Genomic DNA, 15,113 nt, shown 5'->3' with positions numbered 1-15,113 from the left:
CTGGCTGGACATGGGTGCAGGAAGAGCTGCTTTGCACAGCTTGTGGTGGATGGTGTCTTCCAGAGGGTCACACCAGTAGATCCATCTCACATGACATTCCTTCCTACAGGGATGGGCCAACGTCCCTTCCCTTTGAGTCTGGGTGGGCCTGGGACTACAGGGGAAGGGACTCCATGGCCCTTGTGGGGCAGTCATAAAAGGAAATGCAGCTCCTACTTGGGCCTCTTGGGATGCTCACCCTTGCAGCCAGCTGCCATACTGCAAGGAAACCAAGCAGCCACAGGAAGGCGGTCATGGAGGTGTTCCAGCCACAGTCCAGCTGTGATCCCAGCAGACAGCAGCATCAACCCCCAGACATTCGAGTGAGCCCTGAGATGACTCCTTTGAGCTGCCTCGGATGACGACAGCAAGTGGAGCAAAGACAGCTGTTCCTGCCACACCCTGTTCCAATTCTAAACTAGTGAGCAAAATAAATGGCATTGTTCTTTTAAGTCACCAGGTCTTGGGGTAGTTCTTTACACTGCAACTGTTCAGAAGAACACAACTCTTAGAAATGTTAACTTTGAGCCTCACTCAAACTGCTCACTATAAAATTCCTTGAGGGCTCAGCCAGAGGACAGACTCTGTCAAGGAAGCACATCTCCATTAGCCCTTCAGTGCTGGACCTGGAGGGGAAGCAGAGGTGCTGACTTCTGCCTGTTGTAGTGTCCATTTCCCCCGAGAATGGAAATTCCAAGAGGACAAAGACCGCATCTGAGTTTTCCCTGCCTAGGACAGAGTCTGGCATATAGTAGGTGCTCAGAAAATATTGGTCAAATGAATAAAAACATCAGATACAACAAGAACCAAATAATTAAGATTCTAAAGTGTGCGAATGAATGTTTTCACCTGATGAGAACTAGTGGTAACCGCAAAAACCAAACTAATAAAAGCGTGCTGCAGAGATCTAATCTTACTACCCCTAAAAGAACAAACATCTGGCAGGTAGAGGAAGGCAGATAAAGTGATATTTTTCTTTTCAAGGCTGCTTCTGAGTCTATGAAAAGATAAAGTGCATCTTATTCCAAATAGCATATAAAACTGAAGGATTATAAAAATATATAATAAAGAATCTGAATATCTCCTGACCACAATGTTCAGTTTAGGATTAGTCATAATAGCAGAGAACTAGAATCAGTTTTAAAAGCCCATCAGGTGGAGAAGAGCTAAATAAATCATGACACGATGGACTATTACACAGCAGGTAAAAAGACTGAGGTAAGTGTAAATGTGCTAACATGATCAGGTCTACAAAATATATTGTTGGCTAGAAAAAAGCAAGTTGCGGAATACTATGTCAATGTAACATTTAAATGAAAAAATTAAATGCACAAGAATAATATATTGTTCATGGTTCCACATATAAGGAAAAAATATAAAAACATTAAATTCATGATGGTATTTGCCTCTGGGAGAGGGGATGGAATTGAGGATGGTGCAAAAGAGAACTTCAATGTTTTCTGTAATGTTCGGGTCCTTTTTTACAAAATAATAAAAGACCTGCTGCAAATGTGACAAAATGTGAACAGCTGACATTTCTAGACACATAGTACACTGATGTTTGTTATGTTACTCTTTGTAATTTTCACGTTTTTTTATTTCACAAAATAAAAATTACAATTAAAAAAAAAAGAAAGGCTTTTCACATCCTGCTAGAACTGTAATTAGCAACCACGTTTTAAAGTATAATGTGCAATAATTTATTAAAATGGCAAATGCATAACCCCTTGAGCCCAGCAATTGCATGTCTTAATATTCACCCTGGAGAAAGGCTAAGCACTCAGGCAGATAACAGGATATTAGCCAAGCCTTGCTCGTAATGGAACACACTTGGAGACAGCTTAGATGTCCACAAGTGGGGAATAGCTAAGGTGTCCAGAGCAGTTCCATATTCCAGAACAATATACAGCAGCAGCAAAGAACAGAGTGGATGACGTCTGTGAATTGGTGTGAAACTATCTTCAGGATGCACTGTTGAGGGAAAATAGGCAAGCTGCAAAAATATTATGTAAAGTAAAGTATATCTTTGTTAAAATGCTGTGTTTTTCTACAGGTGAATATACATAACTATATATATACTTATACTATAGTATACGTATATACGTATATAAGTACACTTAGTATACTTAGTATAAGTACACTTAGTATATTTAGTATAAGTATACTATAGTATAAGTATATATATAGTTATACGTATGTGTGTGTCTACATATTCACCTGTAGAAGTATATAAGTATATACTACAGTATATATATACTTATGTGTATGTACATACTATAGTATATATATAATGTGTATATATACACTTGTAATATACTTGTATTATAAGTATATATACTTGTAATATAAGTATATAAATAAGCATATAACTAATATATACTTACATTACAAGTATATATACTTGTATTACAAGTATATATATGTATATAAATATAAGTATATAAATATAAGTGTATATATACTTGTCTTACAAGTATATATATAAGTATATAAATATAAGTATATATGTATATAAATAAGTATATAACTATATATACTTATATTACAAGTATATACATACTTTTATTACAAGTATATACACACTTTTATTACAAGTATATATACTTATATTACAAGTATATAAACACTTTTATTACAAGTATATATACTTATATTACAAGTATATACATACTTTTATTACAAGTATATATACTTATATTACAAGTATAGACATAGACACGATCTGAAATAAAGAAAATAAAGGTGTAATAACTGTGGTTACTTCTAGAGAGAAAGTAGAGAGAGACGTGGGACTTGGGATGCTGATCACAACAGACTTTAGCCCTATTTGTAATGTTTTCATTTTCACACAGAAAAACAGTAATAATAATAGCAAACCCTATCTCATTTTTCTGACTTGCCAGGCACTATTCTAAGTGCCTTCCATGCATTCATTCAATCAATCCAACAATGGTCCTAAGAGGTTGAATGCTAGTATCATTCCTATTTTACAGGAAGAATCCCAAAGTACAGAGAGGTTAAGAAAATCACTTAAATCAAAAAGAATCACAACCATACAGACTGAAACACGTTACTTGTATTTAAATCCATGGGTTTCTCATGATACTGCACGAAACCTTCCTGAGTGTCTACACCATTCATTCACTTGTTCAAAAATGAGCCCTCTGTATATGCCAGACAGAATCCCTGGTCTCGTGGAGCTGACAGGTTTGTGGGAAAAAGAAAGACTGCCAATGAAATAAATAATAAAATGCATAGGATTCTAGATAGCTGCAAATGACATGGAGAAAAATGAAAAAGAAGGATAAGAACACTGGAGTGGACTCCAGTGGTTGCAGTGTTAAGTAGGAGGCCAAGAACCTCCTAAGGGCCACCATGATAAAGGTCTAAGGAGGTAGGAGCACAGAAAGGGAAGGGAGGAGGTCCCAAGAAGAAGAAATAAGTGCAAAGTCCCCGAGGCAGGAGCATGCCCAGGGTGTTCCAAGGCTAGCAGGAGGTCGGTGTGGCCAGACTGGGGCAAGTAAACAGACAGGAAGTCATAGAGGTAATGGGAATGACCAATTATTTAGAGCATTCTGATCCACTTTAAGGATATTGGCTTTTACTTGGAATGAGATGAACACCACTGGGGCATTTTTGAGCAGAGGAGGAACATGGTGCAATTGACATTCAGCAAAGTTGCTTTGGTTGTTGTGGGACGAAAAGGTTGAGAAGGGACAAAGGAGGAGGCCACTGCAATGGTCCAGGCAAGCAACAATAATGGCTGGGAGCAGTGAAGGGAAGGAGAAGGAGTTAATTTCTGGATATATTTGGAAGACAGAGCCACAAGATTTGCTGATGGTTTGGAAGGAATTGAAGGGGAAGAATCAGGGATGCTCTAGGTTTTTCAGCCTGAGCAGCTGGAAGGATGGAATTGCCATCAGAAGTAGGGAAGGCTGTGGGAGGAATAGATTCAGGACAAAGGTGGGAAGTATGGTTTTGGGCCAGTAAGTATGAGATACCAATGAGACGTCGAGGTAGAGATGTCATGTAGACAGTCAAGAGAGAGACGTCTGGAGCTCAGGGGAGAAGTCCTGGCTGGAGATAGAGTGAATAAGCTTCACCTGCCATCTGCTAAAACCTGAGGCTCCAAGAGCTAAATGTGGCCGGCAGGTGTGTTGTGTTAAACCTGCATAATATTTTCTAATTTAGATTTATTTCCCACATTTTTCATAAGAGTCCAGATTTCTAGTCATGGTTGGAAAATTGGAAAATCTGCCAACTTTAGACTCCAATTCCTGGTTGGAGATGGGCAGTGTCCACCTCCTTGGACCAGGCAGCCAACTGGAGCTTCCAGTTGGCCAGCTAACTTATCACTTTACCTGCCTGGCCCCCTGGGGCCTATCAGTGACACTCCTGGCACAAGACTCTAAGAAATGAATCTCCACTTAGACAACTGCTGTAGCACAAAGCTAGCGAAGCCTGGAACTTCTGACTTTTTCTCTTCTCTACCCAAAAAGCTCATTACAAGGATCTCGCAGACAAAACAATCTAGCATGATCTCTAACTTCACTGGAGTACAGAGTTGTTAAACACACCCAGCAATAGAGAAAGACGGAAACTCAATGTCAGCCAGGTGGGAAGCAACACAAACAGTCCATCTGGCTCTCATTTCCCTAAATCAAGATTTCCTTGTCTTTTAAACTTAGAGATCCCCAACAAAACAATAATAAATCATGACAAAGTGTTAGGAGGTTTTCTTTGCCATCCCACAAAGCATATATTTCTATTACCTGTCCCAGATTGGCCAAATGAAGACCAATGCATCTATAAAACGCAATGACATGTTAATACAAACCTTAGAAAAGATAAAATGCCTTTTATCTCTATCTTAGGAAAACCTAATAAAGAATTAACTGTCCATGACGCCATGGAATTTCACTCAAGGCTTTACTTTATGTCAGGACTTCTTAGATCATTAACTTTTAACAGACAGGCTTCCCCCCATACTCTGGGCTTTGGACATGTGGCTGCCATCTCACACTACATTGATAAGCCATTAAAACTGGACTCCTGCTTCCCATCAGAACTTTAGTTACGAGCTCTAACTGATGCCTCCTCATGACAGCAAATCCCACCATGAATCTCATATGTCAAGGTTTGCAGCTAAAAGGTCTCGGCAGTATTTATTTGCACAGGTCTCTTATTGCTGAATGGGAACCCCTGAATCTAAACTGTTGCCCACGTCTGATCTCCATGATGGCAGCTCCTGGAAGAAGGCGGAGATGGGTTGAAAAGTAGGCAACTGATAATTGTAAGGCTTCAAAAGTGTACCAACATATTCAGAGTAGTTCGGGAGTTCTCCAATCCATGACAAGGAGTGTCCAAACTCCCCTGGGGGAGTTAAAAAGTAACAAGTCTAATATCCTGAAACAGCAAAGCAAATGTCTTACTTCCAACAAGATGATGACTCCAACAGTGATTACCAGAGAGAACAATGATTTCCCTACACTCAGGAAAAAGCTCATCAGTGCTATGCTAAGAATGTGTCAATACCTGCACTATGAATGTGGAGCAGCATCAAAGAAGAAAAGATTTTTTTTAGAAATGGGGTCTCACTATGTTGCCCAGGCTGGAGTGCAGTGGCTATTCACAAGCATAGACCTGGTGCACTACAGCCTTGAACTCCCTGCCTCAAGAGATTCTCCCTCCTCAGTCCCCCAAGTAGTTGGGACTACAGGCAAGCAGCACCATGTCTTGCTAAAGAAGAAAATGTTTAAACACTAGTTCCTGGTGTTTGGAAAACTGGATATCCACATGCAAAAGAATGAAACTGGACCTTTATACCTTATACCACACACCAAAACTAACTCAAGATGTATTAGAGACTTAACTAAAAGGGCTAAAACTATACATCCTTAGAAGAAAACCTAAGGGCAAAATCTTCATGATCTTTCAAGGGTGTTATATTTATGAAATCATTGCAAAATCCATGAAGGACAAATCTCAAAGATTTATATAACCAAAAAAATACAAGCAACCAAAATAAATATATTAGACTTCTTAAAAATAAAACTTTTGTGCATTAAAGCAGGGGTCCCCAAACCCTGGGCTGTGGACCAGTACCAGTCTGTGACCTGTTAGGAACCAGACCACAAAGCAGGAGGTGAGCCCGGCGGGTGAGCGAGCAAAGCTTCATCTGTATTTACAGCCGCTCCCCATCGCTCACGTTACCACCTGAGCTCTGCCTCCTGTCAGATCATCAGTGGTGGTAGATTCTCATAGGAGCATGAACCCTATCGTGAACTGCACATGCGAGGGATCTAGGTTGCCTGCTCCTTAAAAGAATCTAATGCCTGATTTGAAGTGGAACAGTTTTATCCCAAAACAATCCTCTATCACTGTCCATGGAAAAATTATCTTCCATGAAACCAGTCCCTGGTGCCAAAAAATGTTGGGGACTGCTACATTAAAGGACACTATACCAAGAGAGTGAAAAGACAGCTCACAGAATGGGAAAAATACCTGCAAATTCATATGTGATAAGGGTTTACTATCCAGAGAATAGAAACATCTACAACTTAGCAACAAAAAGACAAACAACCCAATTAAAAAATGAGCAAAAGACTTGAATAGACATTTCTCCACAGAAGATATACAAATGGCCAACAAGCACACAAAAAATTCTCAACGTCATTATTCATTAGGGAAATGCAAATCAAAACCACAATGAGATACCACTTCACACTCACTAGGATAGCTACACTTTTTTAAAGGGAAAATAATAAGTCTGGGAAAATACGTGGAGAAACTGGAACACTTACAGATCGCTGGCGAAAATATAAAATGGTGCAGCTGCTGTAGGAAACAGTTTGGCAGTTGATCAAAAAGTTAAGCATAGAATTACCATATGATCCAGCAATTCCACTCACAGCTATAGACCCTAAAGATCTGAAAACAGATACTCAAAGATACTTGTCCATGAATGCTCACAGCAGCATCACTCATAATATCCAAAAAGTAGAAACAGCCCAAATGTCCATCAACAGATGAAAGAATAAACAAACGTGATCTATCCACACAATGGAATATTACAAAAAGGAATGAAGTTCTGATAGACACTGTAACATGCATGAGCCTGGAAGACATTATGTTAAACACAGGAAGGTGGACACAAAAGGACAAATATTGTATGACTCCACTTACATACGAAATATCTAGAATGGGCAAAGTTATAGAGACAAAAAGTAGATTCGAGGTTATCAGAGGCTGGGGGAAGGGGAAAAATTAGGAGTTTTTGCTTAATAGATACAGAATTTCCTTTTTTTTTTTTTTTTTTTTTTTTTTTTTTTTTTAATATACAGAGTCTCGCTCTGTCCCCAGACTGGAGTGCAGTGGTGTGATCTCAGCTCACTGCAATCTCTGTCTCCTGGGTTCAAGTGATTCTCCTGCCTCAGCCTCCTGAGTAGCTAGGATTACAGGCGCCTGCTGCCACGCCCAGCTGATTTTTTGTATTTTTTAGTAGAAACAGGGTTTCACCATGTTAGCCAGGATGGTCTCGATCTTCTGACCTCGTGATCCACCTGCCTCGGCCTCCCAAAGTACTGGAATTACAGGCATGAGCCACCACACCCAGCCAGACTCGCTTAAATATCTGGGGGTCTGCTAGCTCTTGGCTCATCTAGACTGGCCTTGGTGGCATGCCTTGGATCTTCTCCACTTGCCTTCCATCCTCCAGTAGTTTGGGTGTGTTCTCCTCATGGCTGCAGAAAGCAAGAGGCAAAGAGGAAACACAGAGGGTCTTCAGAGCTGGGCTCAGGGCTGGTGCACAGGCCATCGCCCTGAATTCTAGTGGTCAAAGCAAGGCACAAGCCCTGCTCAGATTCAAGGGGTGGAGAAACAGACCCCGCCACTTTGGCAGAGGAATTCAGCCCCGAATGCAATCAAGCTCTGCCAGTGTCCTTTGGCAACTCAGCACCTCCACATAGATCCCTCTATAAAATGAAAAATATAGATCAGGGCGAGGATTCTGAGATAATCCACAGAAAGCAGGTAGCACTGAGCCTGACACATTATAATCCACTAACAAATGTCAGCTTTTATGAGATATTATCAGCCACTTAGGTCAAATGCTCAAAATTTCAACTAAAGAAATTTTTTAAATACCAACATGTATACCATGTTTTTTATATATACATATATATATAAATATATATATATATATAAATCCCAGAGCCATGTAGCAATGGAGGCAACCTCATAACATTCTCCTTTTGAACTCTTTGTAGGTTATACGCCATGGGAACCAATCCTCAGAAATCACCGAGAAAGCTGTCATCACAAAAGTTCCCCAGTGCAGGCATAGCACAGGTAAGGCTGTTTGCAGGCAGCTCAAGAAACAAGGCTCGCTCGCCCAGTGCAGCACCTCACTGGACGGACTCTGGAGGCACAGTGGCCAGGGTTCAGATCCCAGCCATGCCCTTTGCCAGCTGTGTGGCCTTGGGCACGTTCCATCACCTCTCTGTGTCTTAGCTGCCTTATCTATAAAATGAGCTAATGACGGTTCCTCCTACCTCACGGAGTTGCCATGAGGATTAAATGAGTTACGTCACCTGATGCGCTCAGAACAGGTCCTGGTATAGAGTAAGCCCTCCATAAGTGGTAGTTATTATTACAAAGATGTTTCCCTTTGCTCAGACAGGGCCTTAGTGTTATCTAGGGCTGGGGGCAGAGATGCAGTGACACGATCTCTGGATGTGGGCAGATAGGTAGGTGCCACTTCTCTAGGGCCACACACAGGGGCCAAAGTGCCATCTGATGTCACTTGGGGGTTGGCTCAGCTTCCCTACAGCCTCTGGCTCTGGCAGGGTGTCAGGTGGTCGGGCTGTAACAAGGGATATAAAGAACAACAGAGGCCAGGTGCAGTGGCTCATGCCTGTAATCCCAATGCTTTGTGAGGCTGAAGTGGGAGGATTGCTTGAGGCCAGGAGTTCGAGTCCACCCTGGGCAGCATAGTGAGACCTTATCTCTACACATACCCAAAAAAAGAACAAAAGAGCAGGCTAAGAGAAGGGGTCATGCCTGGGGTAGGGAGAGGGGTTCCTTTAGGTGGGGTGATCATGAAGAAAGGAAGGGAGAGAGCCAGGCCTGGAGGTATCTGGGAGAAGGTGTTCCAGGCAGCAAGAACAGCCAGTGCAAAGCCCCCGGGGCAGCCCATGCAGGGCGAGTGGGAGGAACAGCTGGGAGCCAGACCTTGCAGGGCCTCAGGCCGTGAGCAGGACTTGCATTCTTGCTCTGAGTGAGGCAGGAAGCCAGCAGGGAGTTGAGAGCAGGGAAATGGCATAATCTGATGGACAACTTACAGAACCCCACAAGCTCTGTGTGGAGGACAGACAGCAGGGCAAGTGGGGGACACAGGCGGGTCTAGGAGAGTGAGCCAGGGTGGGAGGGGTCACTTAGACCAGGGTGAGAAGAGTTCAGATTCTGGGCATCCTTTGGAGGAAGAGCCAGCAGGATTTGCTGGTGGATCAGACAGGATGTGAACACTGACACTGGCGTGGGGACACGCGTCTGGAAGAGTGGTGACAAGTGCGGCCCCGGGGCTTTGGGTCTACACACTTGGAGCAATGAGGTGCTGTTTCTGGGATGGGGAGACCAAAGGATGCACGGGTTGCAGGGGGCTAGAGGTGGCTCCTGAAGGCTCTAGGGAGCTCCTGAGCAGGTCAGGGAAGGGTGAAGCAGGCGCCATCAGCCCAGAGTGGGTCTGGAAGGCCACAGACTGGAGGCAGCCATCCAAGGTATTGACATGGGAAGGGCTGCAGGACCAGGTCCTGGGTCACTCCAGATGCCGAAGGTCAGGGAGGTGGATGGGGAGCCACGACAGGGCTGGGGAGGAGCCGCCAGGGAGGCAGGAAGAAAGCCAGTGAGTGATGAGTCCCAGGGCCCAGGGAAGAGCAGATCCAGGAGGGAGGGAGAAGGGAACAGACCCAAGTGTTGGAGAGACAGTGGCGCGACTTTGACAAGAGCTGCTGCAGAGAACAGTGGGGGCTGGAGCCTGAGAAAAGTGGGTTCAAGAGAAAACAAGGTAAAAGAATGGATGGTAGCAGAGCGCCAGGGTGCACATCTGTATAGTCCCAGCTATGCAGGAGGATCGCTTGAGCCAGGAGTTTGAGGCCAACCTGGGCAATGCAGCAAGATCTCATCTCTAAAAAATAAATGATGCAAGGGAGCAGATGCAACACGCTTTTTTTTCCTTTTTTGAGATGGGGTTTCACTCTTGTTGCCCAGGCTGGAGTGCAGTGGCGCAACCTCGGCTCACTGCAACCTCCACCTCCCGGGTTCAAGTGATTCTCCTGCCTCAACCTCCCGAGTAGCTGGGATTACAGGCAACCACCACCATGCCCAGCTAATTTTTGTATTTTTGTTTGAGACAGGGGTTTCACCATGTTGGCCAGGCTGGTCTCAAACTCCTGACCTCAGGTGATCCCCCAACCTCAGCCTCCCGAAGTGCTGGGATTACAGGCGTGAGCCACCACGCCCTGCCAATGTAACACTTTTGAGGAAAGTTTCCTACAAAATGGAGAAACTGGCAGTAGCTGCTGGGTGGGTGGGTGGGAGATGGACTGGTCAATGGTATTGGGGTTTGTTTTGTTTTGTTTTTGAGACAGGGTCTCACTCTGTCTCCCAAGCTGGAGTGAAGTGGTGCGATCACGGCCCACTGCAGCCTAGAATCCTCACTCAAGTGATCCACCTCAGCCTCCAGAGTAGCTGGGAACACAGGCTTGCACCACCATGCCCAATTGATTTTTAACTTTTTTGTAGAGATGGGGTCTCACTATGTTGCCCAGACTGGTCTCAAACTCCTCAGCTCAAGTGATCCTCTTGCCTCAGGCTCCAAAAACGCTGGGATTACAAGCATAAGCCACCATGTCACGCCTAAAGGTATTGCTTAGGAGGAGAGCATGCTTGTTTAAACTGTTGGGAATGATCCAGTGGAGAAAGGAGCGTGGATAATGTGGGAGAAAGAGAGAGGAGGAAGAACCACAGCAGAGTTAAGGAGTAGGCAGGAGGAAATGGGATGTAACCCATGAGCCACCTCAGGGTTCCCCCTTCATTTATGGGTTCACTCACTCCTAGAAGATCCTGTCCCTATTCCTCCCTGGGCTCATGTTCCCCTAAATCACAGGTGGAAGTCTAGAGCACCAGCAGTCTACTTGGCCAGCACCTGCACTGAACTGGGTGTGAATATTTAGGACCTCACCCTTGAGCATCTCAATTCTTGCTTCTACTTACCTAGCTGCAGGGAAGTGAGGTCCACCTTGTAGCCTCAGTATTGAACGCAATGCATGACACATTGTAGGTGCTCAATAAATGCTGATGAGATGAATCACCAGCAATAGGTGGCCACTGAAGGGTGGTCCTGCTCTGCTTTCTAAAACGTGGAGGATGGATGGTGTTGGGGACAGCACTAAGCCAGAAGGCTGGCCATTTTCCCGAGGGCACCCCACACAGGCCACATCAGAAGAAGGGCTTCTGGTGGCAGTGGGCCAATAACAGTGCTCAGAGGCTCGTCCACACCTGTCACCCTATCACCTGTCAGGTCTATACCATGCAGCAGGGAGGCTGAAACATGGTGCCACCGTGTGCCTGCTTTGAGACATGAGACGATCCCCTTCCAAGGGGAAGAAGGCTACCTCCTCCTCCCATCCACCCTGTTGTCTAACTAGGTAGGAAAAGCCATCCAATATTGACCCAGGCAGGACCTCCGCAAGGAAACCCAGAGTCTCTGGACCTGTGACCAGCACAGTGACCTCCAGCTTCATCACCATCCCCTTGGCCTAGAGAACAGAGAGACAGCAAGACCAAGACCATTCTTCCCGCTGCTCTGCTCTCTCAGAGGGACGGATGGACGAGCTCACTCACAGCTGCTTGTGCAGACCTTTTAGGGACAAGCATGTGTCTTCCAGAGCAGCTGGTAATCTGCAGCCTCCTGTGCACGGTTAAGAGATTACCAGACCCCGGCTGACGCTTTAACAGCTTTCCCCCAGTTCCTTTTGCTGCAATCCCTAACTTAGCACAAGGAGCCTGAGGAGTCCTCCTGCCCAGACAACCTGGTCCCGGTTCTGTGATTCTTCACACAGTGCTAAAGGAGTGGGAGGGAAAGACACTTTGCAGCCAGTGCTCACTGGAGCATTCATTCACCCAGGGATAGTTAGGAGCCCCTGCCAGGTGCGGGGTTCTACGCTGAGTATTTGCGACACGGCAGAGAAGCCATTCTTGCCCTCGTGGGGTGGATGTTGTTGTTGGGGGAGAACAACAGCAAATCATAAACAGAGCAAGTAAATTATCCGGTTTGTCAGAAGGTGATACAAGCAGTGGGGAACAGGGCAGGCGGTGTCCAGTTGGCAGGTCACAGTGTGAAGTAGAGAGGTCCGGAAGGCCATCCTGGGAAGGTGGGATCTGGGCAGAGACTTGAAGGATGTGAAGGTGTTGGCCAAACAGGTATCTGGGAAGAGCATTCCTGGCAAGGGAACACTGGGAACAAAAGCCCAGAGGTGGGAGGTGCCCGGTGGGTGTGAAGAAAAGCGAGGAGACAAGTGTGGCCAGAGCAAGGCGCAGGCAGAAGACGGGATCAGGAGAAGCCCAGGGCCAGGCTGTATTGGGCCATGGGGCCACCATAAGGACTTAGGCTTTATTCGGAGTGAGATAAGGTGTGCGTATGGATTCTGAGCAGAGGAAGGAGAGGATCGGACTCGGGTATCAGAAGGCTCCCTCTGACTTGGAGTGGTTGTGAATGTATAGTGCAAACTCAAGGGCAACCTTTTTTTTTAAGTATAAAAAGAAGTGTCATTGATATGTGAAGAGAGGAGAAAAAGCATACTCATATAAAGTGTTCAATTAAAATCAGAACCTGTTACTCTAAGTGCTACTATCAGCAACAGCTATTTCACCACAGTGCTAAGTGCCGCCTGATTGTGTTATGCAGCGTTTTATTTAATCCTGGAGATGAACCAGTGAGTAACGCATCATTCTTGTTCCCATTCCACAGAAGGCGAAACTAAGGCTCTGTCTTGCCCAAGGCCCAGCCACCAATTCACAGTGGAGTCAGGTCTCAGACTCAAGTCCCGGCTTTAAACACAACATGGGCTGCCTCCTATGCTTTGGGCAACATCTGTGATTTCTGCATACTATTGAAAATGAACTCAAAGGAGATGTCTAAGGATATAAGACATCATCACAACACAGCAGCCTGCCCCTGACACCCAAGTCTGTCTGTCTCTGTCTGTCTCTGTCTCTCTCTCTCACACACACACACACGTACACACACGCGCACGTGCGCACATACACACACACAGGCTTCATGGAGGAGAGACAGCTGGCCTGTGTGACCCACACCTTCCCAGAGTCTCTCCTCCAAGCCACCATGTAGTGCGTTTCTCTTCCATCATTCCATGTCCATGATCCCTTCCAGCTCCCGCCCCAACGGGCTGGATCCCTGTGTGAGTGGCCATAGGAGACACTCACAAACCTTCCCTCGAATATCTCATAGATCCCTGGCTGGAAGAAGGGGCCCCACCCAGAGCTCTGTGGTTCTCCCACTCCCAGCCCAGCCACTGAGTACTCTCCCAGGTGACTTGTCAGAACAGAAGCACAAGATAATTATCACACTAATGAGCTTTTTTTCCTTTTTAACTAACCAGCAACTTTAGTTCTCTTTGGTCATTTTGCTGTTTAATCATGCCTGACTCTTGTTAACTTCTGTTCACTTCCTTTTTGTGCTTTTTTCTTCTGCAGCCTTTGCCTCTAGAAGAACTGAAAATACAGAAAAGCTGAGGGTGGCTCACACATATACAATCCTACCACCCGCTGTTAAGGTTTTACCTTAATGATAAAACCTTGCTTCCTGCATTTTTCTTTATGCATAGTTTCAATAAGTTGATATTTTATTGCATACACCACTTTCATTCTGCATTTTTTCTGCCACTTAGCATAAACACTTTCTCCTATTATTAAAAATTCTTTATACATATTATTTATAAAGACTACCTAATATGCCATGCCATGGCTCTTCCACAGATTTTCTAATTCATTCTCCTGCCTTAAATCAGTATCACGTAGATTGTGACTAGCAGGGCTTCAGAGTCAGCAGACTGGCTGCTTACCACCTTGGGCAAGTGACAAGCTTTCTAAGTTTCAATTTCCACGTTTGTATGGTAGGGAATTGAGGTCATCATAACCTCAAAGGCTGTTGGGAAGATTCGTAGTTGATATATAGGCAGCTCTTAGTGCAGTGCCTGGCACTTATGTAGACATTCAGTGGCAGTCATAATTATTTTATCAAGGAACCATATCCCCATCATTGGAAAACTAGGTTGTTTTAAATTTTTTACCATTATAAATAGTTATGTGACGAACATCTCCATGCATAATGTTTAATCCACTTTTCCCATTTGAGATTATTTCCTTTTGATAAATTTCCAGCAGTTGAATTACTAGGTCCAAAAGTGCATGAGTAACTCTTAAATCTCTACCAGGCCTGGTTTGTTGCATCCAACCAATACCGCCAGCAATGCAAGCATGCCTATTCCAGTTGTCTGCTGCCTAACACGCCACCCCAAATGTAGTGGTATGTAGGCAGTTATACAGAACAAAAGCCAGTTTATTACAACTTACAGAATCTTGGAAATGGGAATTCAGATCAGGCGCAGCGGGGATGGGCTGTCTATGCTCACAGTGATGGAGGCCTCAACAAAAGAGACTTCAGTGATAAGGCTGACTCTGAGGCTTGGGACTTTTTTCACCTAGAGGCTTTCTCACTCACAGGTCACCTCTAGGTTTGCGGCTGGGTTCAGCTGTCAAATGGACTGGCTTGGGCTTCCTCACAGCATGGCAGCTGGGCTTCAGGAGGAAAGTATCTCAAGAGGGAACATTCTAAGAGAACCAAACTGCATGGCCTTTAGGGACTTAGCTTTGGAAGCCACACAGTGCCACTCTATAGGTCAGAGTAGTCACAAGCCAGCCCCGATTCAAGGGGAGGGGACATAGACCACCACACCTCTCAAGGGGTGGAATGTCAAAACTGTGTGAACAGTTTT

General features: G+C 44.7%; 1 protein-coding gene across 1 annotated transcript in view; it reads right to left on the bottom strand.

Annotated features, from left to right (window-relative positions):
• The window catches only part of TMEM132B (transmembrane protein 132B), a 464,904-nt gene that overhangs the window by 341,147 nt on the left and 108,644 nt on the right, over nucleotides 1–15,113 (bottom strand). The gene's annotated exons all lie outside the window — the stretch shown is intronic.

This window comes from Chlorocebus sabaeus, chromosome 11, assembly GCF_047675955.1.
Source record: "Chlorocebus sabaeus isolate Y175 chromosome 11, mChlSab1.0.hap1, whole genome shotgun sequence".
NCBI classification, from domain to species: Eukaryota; Metazoa; Chordata; class Mammalia; order Primates; family Cercopithecidae; genus Chlorocebus; species Chlorocebus sabaeus.
Note: the sequence above shows the minus strand (reverse complement) of the source record. Positions and strands in the feature narration are given on the sequence as shown.